Raw genomic sequence first — 12193 nt, 5'->3', positions numbered from 1 at the left:
CAAAAGAGAACAATAGGTTTGCCGCTGAATGTAGGCAACCTACACTAAAAAACTGTCCTGAAACTTATTTTGCCCTTCTGCTGACTGACTGGACCTACACCTGGAGTTATGGGCTGGGGTGCGATTTCATATTACAGCTGGAGCGTTCTTGTGGTTATCCTATGCACACTAACTATAAATTTGTACCTCAGTCTGGTGACTAACTTATTGGGCTGCCATTCATGACCTGCATTCCAGGGAGTGTTTTCTAGCAGGATAACACTCGCCAAAATACCGCTGTTGTAGTTCAACACGCTCTACAGAGCATCGACATGTTGCCTTGGCCTGCTCGATCACCAAATCTGTCTGCAATTGAGCACATAGAGGACATCATTGGACAACAACTCCAGCATCATCCACAAACAGCTTTAAACGTCCTTGTATTGACGGACCAAATGCAACAGGCATGGAAGTCCATCCCACAAAGTAACACCCAGCACCTGTTCAACACAATGCATGCACGTTTGTATGTTTGCAATCAACTTTCTGGCAGTTTCACTGGTTATTAACGTACCACCAGTTCACATTTTCATTGACCTTTGATCTTGCAATGTTAATCACTTAAACATGTCACCAAGACAAATGTACTGCTGAAATTTCATTACATTAATTATTTTTTGGTTTTGCGATTTTTTTTTTTTTCGGACAGTGTGTATTATATACTTACAGTTACACTGGTTATCTTCACAGGATATCCTTCCATATTTATGCGGCGACTCCAAATATCATCCACTTTTAGGTTAAACGTCCAACTTTTGTCAGATGACTTTTCGGCAATAACTGTGCGATGTAAGTCGCCCGCAGCGTGAACTTTGTACCATTCGACAACCTCCAAAATCCTGTGATGACTGAGCACCACAAAGACCTTCATTGTAATGCCAATGTTTAGTTGATGAAACCACTCTTCTGATATCTGGTTTCGAATGTTTAAGATGAAGATAGCCTTTCGAGATGCTTCTTGAATTAATTTCTCTACCTGTCGAAACATAGTTTACTTTTGAGACAGTTTCATAGCAATGATCTATTGTGGCGTTAAGCTATAAATACAGGGTAAATGCTGCGTCAACTACAATTTGACGTCAAGTAAGTATTTAGTGTAGTCGCCCGAGAATGCGAAAAGTGGCACATATTTTTAATTCATTTAGACAGATATGATTTGTTAAACCAAATACCACATTAACGTATTGCTGTAATTTGTCTATAGGCGTAAGCTCTACTTTATTAGCACCCTCCCAGCTGGTGATAGGCAGAATCGGGAAGTTCTTGGACTCGAGAACTCTTTAAAGGAACAAAACGAATCGAATACTTATCGAAGAACCGAAAACTTCACAAGTCCGGCCTAGTTTCTAGGGGCACTGCACGCTTAAGCCACGAATCTGGCTGTGCTTGCGAAGTTCTCGGCTCTTTGATGTGTTTTTGTGTACCTGAATTCTCAGAGATGAGTTGCGCCTTTACAGGAAACTTAGTTTTTGCTACAATGTATTTAATTTGTTGCAGAAGCGTTTCGCCTTTTTTAAGACATCTTCAGTGGAAAGTAGACTGATACAGTTTTGTTTTGATACGCGATATATGTAGATTATAAAACAGTTCACGTCAAAATTTTTATGTAATTAAGGATGACTAACAGTTATTCCAGTTTTTGGCTGGCACAACAAAGCGAATGATTCTTTGCTTACAGCGGATGATGGGCAAACAAACAAACTTGCTAACTTATGTTTGTTTGAAGGTGCGCGTCCGCAGTCCTGGTGTACACTGAAATCCCTGCGGTACAGTACGTCATTAGAGGACCCAATATAAATTGGTGCAACCCATTTATAAAATAGTGTATCGTGTGGTAATTCGTTTTCTAGCCTTCAGGCCAACAGTATTTGTTTACATCTTATGTCAGTCTGGTTAGTTGGCAAAGACATTTCCAGTGCGGTGAAACAGAGCTGAATAGTGAAGAATGGAGAGACAGAACATCTCTCTGTGAAGAAATGGGAATGACAAGTGGCGGCTCTGGTGTTCGAAGACCAGCATTATCAGAATGGAATTGATAGTGGACAATGTGGAAATCAGTTACGGATCGGTTCTCAAAATCTCGCATGGCGGACATCACAGTTCTCTAGGTTCCGCAGTTGGTCACACTCATTCAGAAAGCGCCCGGCAGCAGCGGAAATATTGTAGCTCTGTCAGGTCGACCCCGATGACTTCTTTAGCCGCCTAATCACAGTGGGAGGGTGCTGGATCTATCACTCTGTCCCAGAGACAAAGACCGAGTAAGGTGGAGCAGTGGTTAGCATCCTGGACTTGCATTTGGGAGGACGACGGCTCAAACCAGCTTCTGGCCATCATGATTTAAGTTTGCCGACATTTCCCTAAATCGCTTCAGGCAAATGCCAGGACAGTTCCTGTGAAAGGGCACGGCCTATTGCCTTCCCCATTCATCCCAAATCCAACTCTTGCTCCGTTTCCAATAACTTCGTTGTCGACAGGAAATTAAAAACTAATCCTGCCCCTCCCGAGACAAACAAGCAAAACAAAAATTGGAGACATGTGGATTCAGCATTGCCGAAATAGGTGAAGATCTAACCATTATTGGTAAGGTGACGCTGAGAGTTTTTCGAGACTGCTAACCAATAAAGCGTCACAGGAAGCCGTCCAGTGGAGTGTTTTTGCTCCATGACAATGCCACAGGTCGTGCTGTTCTGCACAGTACTCGGTCACAAATGCTGTTTCTTTGCACTATCAGATGTTGCCTCTCTGCCTTTATTCGCCTGAAATGGCGCCCAGTGAATTCTTCCTCTTTCCTCAGCTGAAGGAAGCATTGTGAGGCAGGCATCATTTATGGGATGAAGAGGTTTCTGGTGAACGTTTGCTATAAAACTGATATCAAATTAATCATTCAAATTAATTAAATTAACCAATTAATTATCCCACCGCGTTCCCAGATGATGTCATGGGTTTTCCCCAGACAGCACATCGATCCCTGCCCCCTTCTCCTCTCCTTCACACCCCTCCCACTCTCCCTACCCCTCCCTCACCTGTCCTACTCGCGGGAATTTCGAATTTTGGCGGGAATTTCTTTGTCACAAGGCTTCGCTGACGTTCAACCCCAGCTCCCACCCGCTAATTGGGGGGAAATACAAAATGGCTGATGTCCTTTCCAGGACTCGAGCCCCAATGCTTCTGGGTGGAAAGCCCAAGTGCACCCCCGCCCCGCCTCCCTCTTACACTGGGAAATGGTCAATCTCTGCCCAGTGGCTGGAGAGGAAGGTTAGGTGGGAAACTAAAGTGAAGATCGGTTCTAATTACATGATTTATCATCAAGATCGATCCTAATTACACACCTATATGCATAGCAAAATAGCTTAAAATTGAAGATGTCGTTCAACTGGTTCTATCCTGCTGGGAAAAAAGTTCACAATACCACTCGGAAATAGTGGCAGATGGTTGAAATGGCTCTGAGCACTATGGGACTTAACATCTGAGGTCATCAGTCCCCTAGAACTTAGAACTACTTAAACCTAACTAACCTAAGGACATCACACACATCCATGCCCGAGGCAGGATTCGAACCTACGACAGCAGCATTCGCGCGATTCCGGGTGAAGCGCCTAGAACCGCTCGGCCACAACAGCCGGCAATAGTGGCAGACTTATTCAAACTCTACATAGGATGATCTCTTTACTTACAAGTCGAAATAAATCTCTCTGCTCCAATTCTGAACTGGCGGGAAAAAGCCTGGAGTGGAAGATACTATATTTTTGGTGGAAAATGGGCAAAAATGACAATATGTTGGTGTTGGATAGAGAGAAGTTTATTAAGTGCGTTATCTGTAAGCATACAGCTGAGGACTGTATCTCAGGCATCCTACACAAGGAATGGAAGGAGGTGGTAATGGGAGAGCATAGGAGGAATACTTATCAGCAAATACTGGCGATGCAACGAGATGGACTGAAGATGCATTGCACAATTCATAGAGACTGTTGCATGTGCTGGAACTGTTCGTGTTTCTGAAATGGTTGGTCAATCCAAAGTGCAGGAGGTGACTTCAGATGCACACAGCCATCCCTTCTTTTTGCAACCGTGTGTGTCTCGCTGTTTAACTTTGGTGTTCGCTACAGACACCTCCCACTGCATTGATCGACAATCATCCTGCAGCCTTGGTGCTCGAAATTCAGATAAACGCTGCTGTCTCTATTTCTCGACAACTTCATCCTATTCCACTGACCCCGAGAGGTCACATTGGTATAGCCGTCGTATAATTTGTACACTGATATAAAGTAAGAAGGGATAGAGCAGCAAATTCTCAGTGAAGTGTTAGGCAGGCCAATGCAACAAAAATAAGTGATGAAAAATACTTCACTGTTCTAATTACATACGGAAATTGGCATGAAAAAACCAGCAGTCATAAAGAATGGGTCATAATGCAACACATGTACTGGAAACAGAAAAATCATTGTAATACCACAACTACCACAAAAACCAACCACAAAAAATCGCACCAGGAAAGAGGGGCAGCGGCTGCACGTGTGTTCTCTTCAATGTGCGGTCATGTACTAATCATCTTAGATCCTGTCTTACCCTCCCTTCTATCACCCGTCGTCCGTCCCTCCCCTCACAAATACAGTGTCTCTGATGTGTCTCTGATGGTCCACAAAGATACCCATCAGGTGGCATGATATACTGTCTCTGCTCTGCAGAAATTAGTCGCAGATGGACAAGAGACACAAGAAGACGACGCTTCCTGCAAGCCATTAACCGTATTTTTTGGAAGGACTGGCCTCCCCTTGGAACAACAATGACATTCCGGAGAATTCTCCAGAATGCTTTCCCTAATGTCCGCTGGTGCTGCATGGGAAGCCATGGCCGTACGGCCCGATGCCGCCGCCCATGCCGCCCCAGCAAGCAGAGCATTCGGCCACCCGTGGTCAGGGCAGCCTCCCCGGTGAGCTCATGGCTGGGGGCAGTCAGCAGGCCACAATGATGGCTATCCTGAGCAAAGATATTGTTTGTCTAAGAGTGCAACTGTGGCAGCACTTCCCTGTCGGGACCGACTGTTTCCACTGTTGTCCACAGTTCTGATAGAAACATTTCAGTGTAATAGTTGTCAATGCACCTTGTATAAGCGAACTTGTACTAAAAAAACGCAATAGTGATGATAATAAAAAAAAGTCTTGTTTCCTTGAAAATAGGTGCAGTCCATTTTCTTTTATTTTTATAACCAAAATCGTTATAGTTTGAGAGCATTCCTCATGTTCAGATTATAAACTGTCATGCGCGAGAGCATTACATTCTTTTCAGATGACTGAATTATCAATACAGAGTATATCGTACAAAGTAGTGCATGGGTGGTTTAGCGATGACACAGAAATTGGGAAGCATTCTGCTGTGTCAATGGCTGGCGTTGAAATTACGGAAAAACTGGTAAAATAGCTAAACTTGATCGCTCTATCTACTGCAGTGCTTATTACAGTGCATTGTCTCTTGTCAACAGTGTCTTTTCCATCCCGTCCATCCACAGGCACGTTGTTGATTACCACATAATAACTGTCACCATTTGTTTGGGATGGAGGCAGATTGGTGGAACACTGGACATTTGCTACTTGTCACTGTGGAACATGGAATTAAATGCAGAGTACATCACTTTCAGACAGCTGTTCGGGGACGTTCCTCAATGATGCAGAGTCGTTCTATGTTCATAAGCTGTGATGCCCGCCACATTTGTTATTTTTACCTATAAGATAACTGTATCCTTATGCTTCTACTACCCTGTCCATTCTGTGAGCAGCACCTTCCGGGGATGATCAGCACCAGAACAGTGATCATGTGCATGTGTAATATGAGGATGTAGTGTTCTTGGCCTCTTCGACACGGAACGCGTGAATATCTGTTATCTGTCGCTGTAAGACAAGAATCATCTATTGCAAGTTATAGTCTGCTGGATATAGTCTTCCTTCCCGCACAGGTGACAAAACTTTATGCACACATGTAGGTCCATGAAAGCCAGTTATGGAGCATTATAATTGACAGCTGCACACTGACAGTATTTGTTTTTCGATAGATCAGAAGAGAGACACGGTAAAATGTGACGTTAGGAGGAGAGGTATGGCAGGTTAAAGTTTAGATGCAGATAGTTCATATTTTCTTTTTACCTGCTCTGGATGTTACATAATAATAAAGAGCAGCGCTCTCGAACGTAATAAATGACTGTATAAATGCTGATCTGTATCGGTATTTCATATATCTGAAATGAAAGTAATGCCCTCGTGCATGACAATTAGTAATTTGAACATAGAATGCTCTCAAACTACTCAGATTTTACTCATAAAACTAACAGAAATAGAATGTGTCTCTTCTCGTGAAATCATGACTGTTTTTATTACTTTCGTAACGTTTGTGTGTGTGAAAATATGTATTATCGCAAGTCCTGTGTTATTCCGTACTTCACAACCTATAGTTATAAAGTATCTGGCACTTGAATTATAGCTCGTTGTGGAACTAGAAATGATAGTGTTTTTCCTGATATGTGAGTAGATTGCGCGAAACAGGGTGGTCTGTGACGGCCAAAGTGCTTATGAAACTACAACTCGAGAATCTGAAGCTAAAGTGAATGATGATCAGTTGGGTGACAAAAACTTTACACACAGGTCGGTAGAGACGAGCAATTGAGCAAATACAGGGTGTTTCAAAAATGACCGGTATATTTGAAACGGCAATCAAAACTAAACGAGCAGCGATAGAAATACACCGTTTGTTGCAATATGCTTGGGACAACAGTACATTTTCAGGCAGACAAACTTTCGAAATTACAGTAGTTACAATTTTCAACAACAGATGGCGCTGCGGTCTGGGAAACTCTATAGTACGATATTTTCCACATATCCACCATGCGTAGCAATAATATGGCGTAGTCTCTGAATGAAATTACCCGAAACCTTTGACAACGTGTCTGGCGGAATGGCTTCACATGCAGATGAGATGTACTGCTTCAGCTGTTCAATTGTTTCTGGATTCTGGCGGTACACCTGGTCTTTCAAGTGTCCCCACAGAAAGAAGTCACAGGGGTTCATGTCTGGCGAATAGGGAGGCCAATCCACGCCACCTCCTGTATGTTTCGGATAGCCCAAAACAATCACACGATCATCGAAATATTCATTCAAGAAATTAAAGACGTCGGCCGTGCGATGTGGCCGGGCACCATCTTGCATAAACCACGAGGTGTTCGCAGTGTCGTCTAAGGCAGTTTGTACCGCCACAAATTCACGAAGAATGTCCAGATAGCGTGATGCAGTAACCGTTTCGGATCTGAAAAATGGGCCAATGATTCCTTTGGAAGAAATGGCGGCCCAGACCAGTACTTTTTGAGGATGCAGGGACGATGGGACTGCGACATGGGGCTTTTAGGTTCCCCATATGCGCCAGTTCTGTTTATTGACGAAGCCGTCCAGGTAAAAATAAGCTTCGTCAGTAAACCAAATGCTGCCCACATGCATATCGTCGTCATCAATCCTGTGCACTATATCGTTAGCGAATGTCTCTCGTGCAGCAATGGTAGCGGCGCTGAGGGGTTGCCGCGTTTGAATTTTGTATGGACAGAGGTGTAAACTCTGGCGCATGAGACGATACGTGGATGTTGGCGTCATTTGGACCGCAGCTGCAACACGGCGAACGGAAACCCGAGGCCGCTGTTGGATCACCTGCTGCACTAGCTGCGCGTTGCCCTCTGTGGTTGCCGTACGCGGTCGCCCTACCTTTCCAGCACGTTCATCCGTCACGTTTCCAGTCCGTTGAAATTTCTCAAACAGATCCTTTATTGTATCGCTTTTCGGTCCTTTGGTTACATTAAACCTCCGTTGAAAACTTCGTCTTGTTGCAACAACACTGTGTTCTAGGCGGTGGAATTCCAACACCAGAAAAATCCTCTGTTCTAAGGAATAAACCATGTTGTCTACAGCACACTTGCACGTTGTGAACAGCACACGCTTACAGCAGAAAGACGACATAGAGAATGGCGCACCCACAGACTGCGTTGTCTTCTATATCTTTCACATCACTTGCAGCGCCATCTGTTGTTGAAAATTGTAACTACTGTAATTTCGAAAGTTTGTCCGCCTGAAAATGTACTGTTGTCCCAAGCATATTGCAACAAACGGTGTATTTCTATCGCTGCTCGTTTAGTTTTTATTGCCGTTTGAAATATACCGGTCATTTTTGAAACACCCTGTATGTCGTATTTCAGCATGAAGACGGTATTTGTTATCGAGGTATAGATGGAATCTTATAGGTTTCTCTACCAGGTGATATTAGGAGGTGCTATTACAATGCATTCTATCGCAATTAGTTTTTTGTGTTTCGTAAATGCCAGCGCGATATACCATTGCAGTGGTGAAATGGGACCTGCCGTAGTGTACAAAACCACAACATCCTCTGGAATTATAGCTTGTTGTTGCAAAACGTAAAACAATTCTGTTTTTTCCTACGTGTGAACAGGCAGCGTGAAAGACTGTATTCTCTAATGTTATTTCACGTTTCTGAAATATTTGTGATACCCACATGCATGACAATTAATTTACAGACACTGGATTGAACACCTGGGACGCTATCAAACCATGTAATTTTGTCCATCAGACTGAAAGGAGTCAGTTAACATAGATGTTGCGTTAGACTGTAGGTTTTTTTTCTTCAGAGTTTAAACTGTCACTTTTTCTTTACTCTGATGAAAGTCTCAAAATAACGATGACATTCTACCATGACCAGTAGCTTCATAGCAAAATAGTGGAAGTTTTTCTATTTTACATGAGATGGATATGTATAGGATATGTGAGATAAGTTAATACATCTGTCAGACGTATCGCCATACAGCTCCAACCTTTGCAGTTTCGTCATCTTTAATCGGCGGCAGTGTTGTATTTTCCTTTTCTTTACACGTCATTGGATGTCATGAAATAATGGGAGGAGGGAAGAGAGAGGGAGAGAGATGTGCATTGTATAGTGCAGTTTAAAGTAAAAGAATGACTGTATGGATGCCACTCTGTATTGATAATTCAGTCATCTGAAAAAAATGTAATGCTCTCGCGCATGACAGTTTATAATCTGAACATGAGGAATGCTCTCAAACTACACTCCTGGAAATTGAAATAAGAACACCGTGAATTCATTGTCCCAGGAAGGGGAAACTTTATTGACACATTCCTGGGGTCAGATACATCACATGATCACACTGACAGAACCACAGGCACATAGACACAGGCAACAGAGCATGCACAATGTCGGCACTAGTACAGTGTATATCCACCTTTCGCAGCAATGCAGGCTGCTATTCTCCCATGGAGACGATCGTAGAGATGCTGGATGTAGTCCTGTGGAACGGCTTGCCATGCCATTTCCACCTGGCGCCTCAGTTGGACCAGCGTTCGTGCTGGACGTGCAGACCGCGTGAGACGACGCTTCATCCAGTCCCAAACATGCTCAATGGGGGACAGATCCGGAGATCTTGCTGGCCAGGGTAGTTGACTTACACCTTCTAGAGCACGTTGGGTGGCACGGGATACATGCGGACGTGCATTGTCCTGTTGGAACAGCAAGTTCCCTTGCCGGTCTAGGAATGGTAGAACGGTGGGTTCGATGACGGTTTGGATGTACCGTGCACTATTCAGTGTCCCCTCGACGATCACCAGTGGTGTACGGCCAGTGTAGGAGATCGCTCCCCACACCATGATGCCGGGTGTTGGCCCTGTGTGCCTCGGTCGTATGCAGTCCTGATTGTGGCGCTCACCTGCACGGCGCCAAACACGCATACGACCATCATTGGCACCAAGGCAGAAGCGACTCTCATCGCTGAAGACGACACGTCTCCATTCGTCCCTCCATTCACGCCTGTCGCGACACCACTGGAGGCGGGCTGCACGATGTTGGGGCGTGAGCGGAAGACGGCCTAACGGTGTGCGGGACCGTAGCCCAGCTTCATGGAGACGGTTGCGAATGGTCCTCGCCGATACCCCAGGAGCAACAGTGTCCCTAATTTGCTGGGAAGTGGCGGTGCGGTCCCCTACGGCACTGCGTAGGATCCTACGGTCTTGGCGTGCATCCGTGCGTCGCTGCGGTCCGGTCCCAGGTCGACGGGCACGTGCACCTTCCGCCGACCACTGGCGACAACATCGATGTACTGTGGAGACCTCACGCCCCACGTGTTGAGCAATTCGGCGGTACGTCCACCCGGCCTCCCGCATGCCCACTATACGCCCTCGCTCAAAGTCCGTCAACTGCACATACGGTTCACGTCCACGCTGTCGCGGCATGCTACCAGTGTTAAAGACTGCGATGGAGCTCCGTATGCCACGGCAAACTGGCTGTCACTGACGGCGGCGGTGCACAAATGCTGCGCAGCTAGCGCCATTCGACGGCCAACACCGCGGTTCCTGGTGTGTCCGCTGTGCCGTGAGTGTGATCATTGCTTGTACAGCCCTCTCGCAGTGTCCGGAGCAAGTATGGTGGGTCTGACACACCGGTGTCAATGTGTTCTTTTTTCCATTTCCAGGAGTGTATAACGATTTTAGTTATAAAAATAAAAGAAAATGGACTGCACCTATTTTCAAGGAAACAAGTCTTTTTTTATTATCATCACTATTGCTTTTTTTAGTACACGTTCGCTTATACGAGGTGCGTTGACAACTATTACACTGAAATGTTTCTATCAGAACTGTGTACAACAGTGGAAACAGTCGGTCCCGACAGGGAAGTGCTGCCACAGTTGCACTCTTAGTCAAAACAATATCTTTGCTCAGGATAGCCATCATTGTGGCCTACTGACTGCGCCCAGCCATGAGCTCACGGGGGAGGCTGCCCTGACCACGGGTGGCCGAATGCTCTGCTTGCTGGGGCGGCATGGGCGGCGGCATCGGGCCGTACGGCCATGGCTTCCCATGCAGCACCATCGGACATTAGGGAAAGCATTCTGGAGAATTCCCCGGAATGTCATTGTTGTTCCAAGGGGAGGCCGGTCCTTCCAAAAAATACGGTTAATGGCTTGCAGGAAGCGTCGTCTTCCTGTGTCTCTTGTCCATCTGCGACTCATTTCTGCAGAGCAGAGACAGTATATCGTGCCACCTGATGGATGTCTTTGTGGACCATCAGAGACACATCAGAGACACTGTATTTGTGAGGGGGACCACAGAGACACATCAGAGACACTGTATTTGTGAGGGGAGGGACGGATGACGGGTGATAGGAGGGAGGGTAAGACAGGATCTAAGATGAATAGTACATGACCGCACATCGAAGAGAACACACGTGCAGCCGCTGCCCCTCTCTCCTGGTGCGATTTTTTGTAGTTGGTTTTTGTGGTAGTTGTGGTATTACAATGATTTTTCTCAGTTCCCAGTACATGTGTTGCATTATGACCCATTCTTTATGATTGCTGGTTTTTTCATGCCAATTTTCATATGTAATTAGAACAGTGAAGTGTTTTCCATCATTTATGTTTGTTGCATTGGCCTTCCTAACACTTCACTGAGAATTTGCTGCTGTATCCCTTCTTACTATACATCAGTGTACAAATTATACGACAGCTATACCAGCTTGGGGTCCGTGGAATAGGATGAAGTTGTCGAGAAATAGAGACAGCAGCGTTTATTTGAATTTCGAGCACCAGGGCTTCAGGGTGATAGTCGATCAATGCAGCGGGAGGTCTCTGTAGCGAACACTTAAGTTAATCAGTGAGACACACACGGATGGAAGAATGGGGAGGGCAATCAGCCATGCCCTTTCACAGGAACCTTCCTGGCATTTGCCTGAAGCGTTTTAGGGAAATGTCGGCAAACTTAAATCATGATGGCCAGAAGCGGGTTGTCCTCCCAAATACAGGTCCAGTGTGCTAACCACTGCTCCACCCTAGTCGGTCTTTGTCTCGGGGTCAGAGTGATAGATCCAGCAACCGCCTATTGTGATTAGGCAGCTAAAGAAGTCATCGGGGTCGGCCTAACAGAGCTGCAATATTTCTGCTGCTGCCGGGTGCTTTTTGAATGAGCGTGACCAATTGCGGAACCTAGAGAATTGTGATGTTCGTCATGCGAAATTATGAGAACTGGTCCCTAACTGATTTCCACATTGTCCACTATCAATTCCATTCTGATAATGCTGATCTTCGAGCACCAGAGCCTCCACTTCCGTT

Source organism: Schistocerca cancellata, chromosome 1, assembly GCF_023864275.1.
Source record: "Schistocerca cancellata isolate TAMUIC-IGC-003103 chromosome 1, iqSchCanc2.1, whole genome shotgun sequence".
NCBI lineage: Eukaryota > Metazoa > Arthropoda > Insecta > Orthoptera > Acrididae > Schistocerca > Schistocerca cancellata.
Note: the sequence above shows the minus strand (reverse complement) of the source record.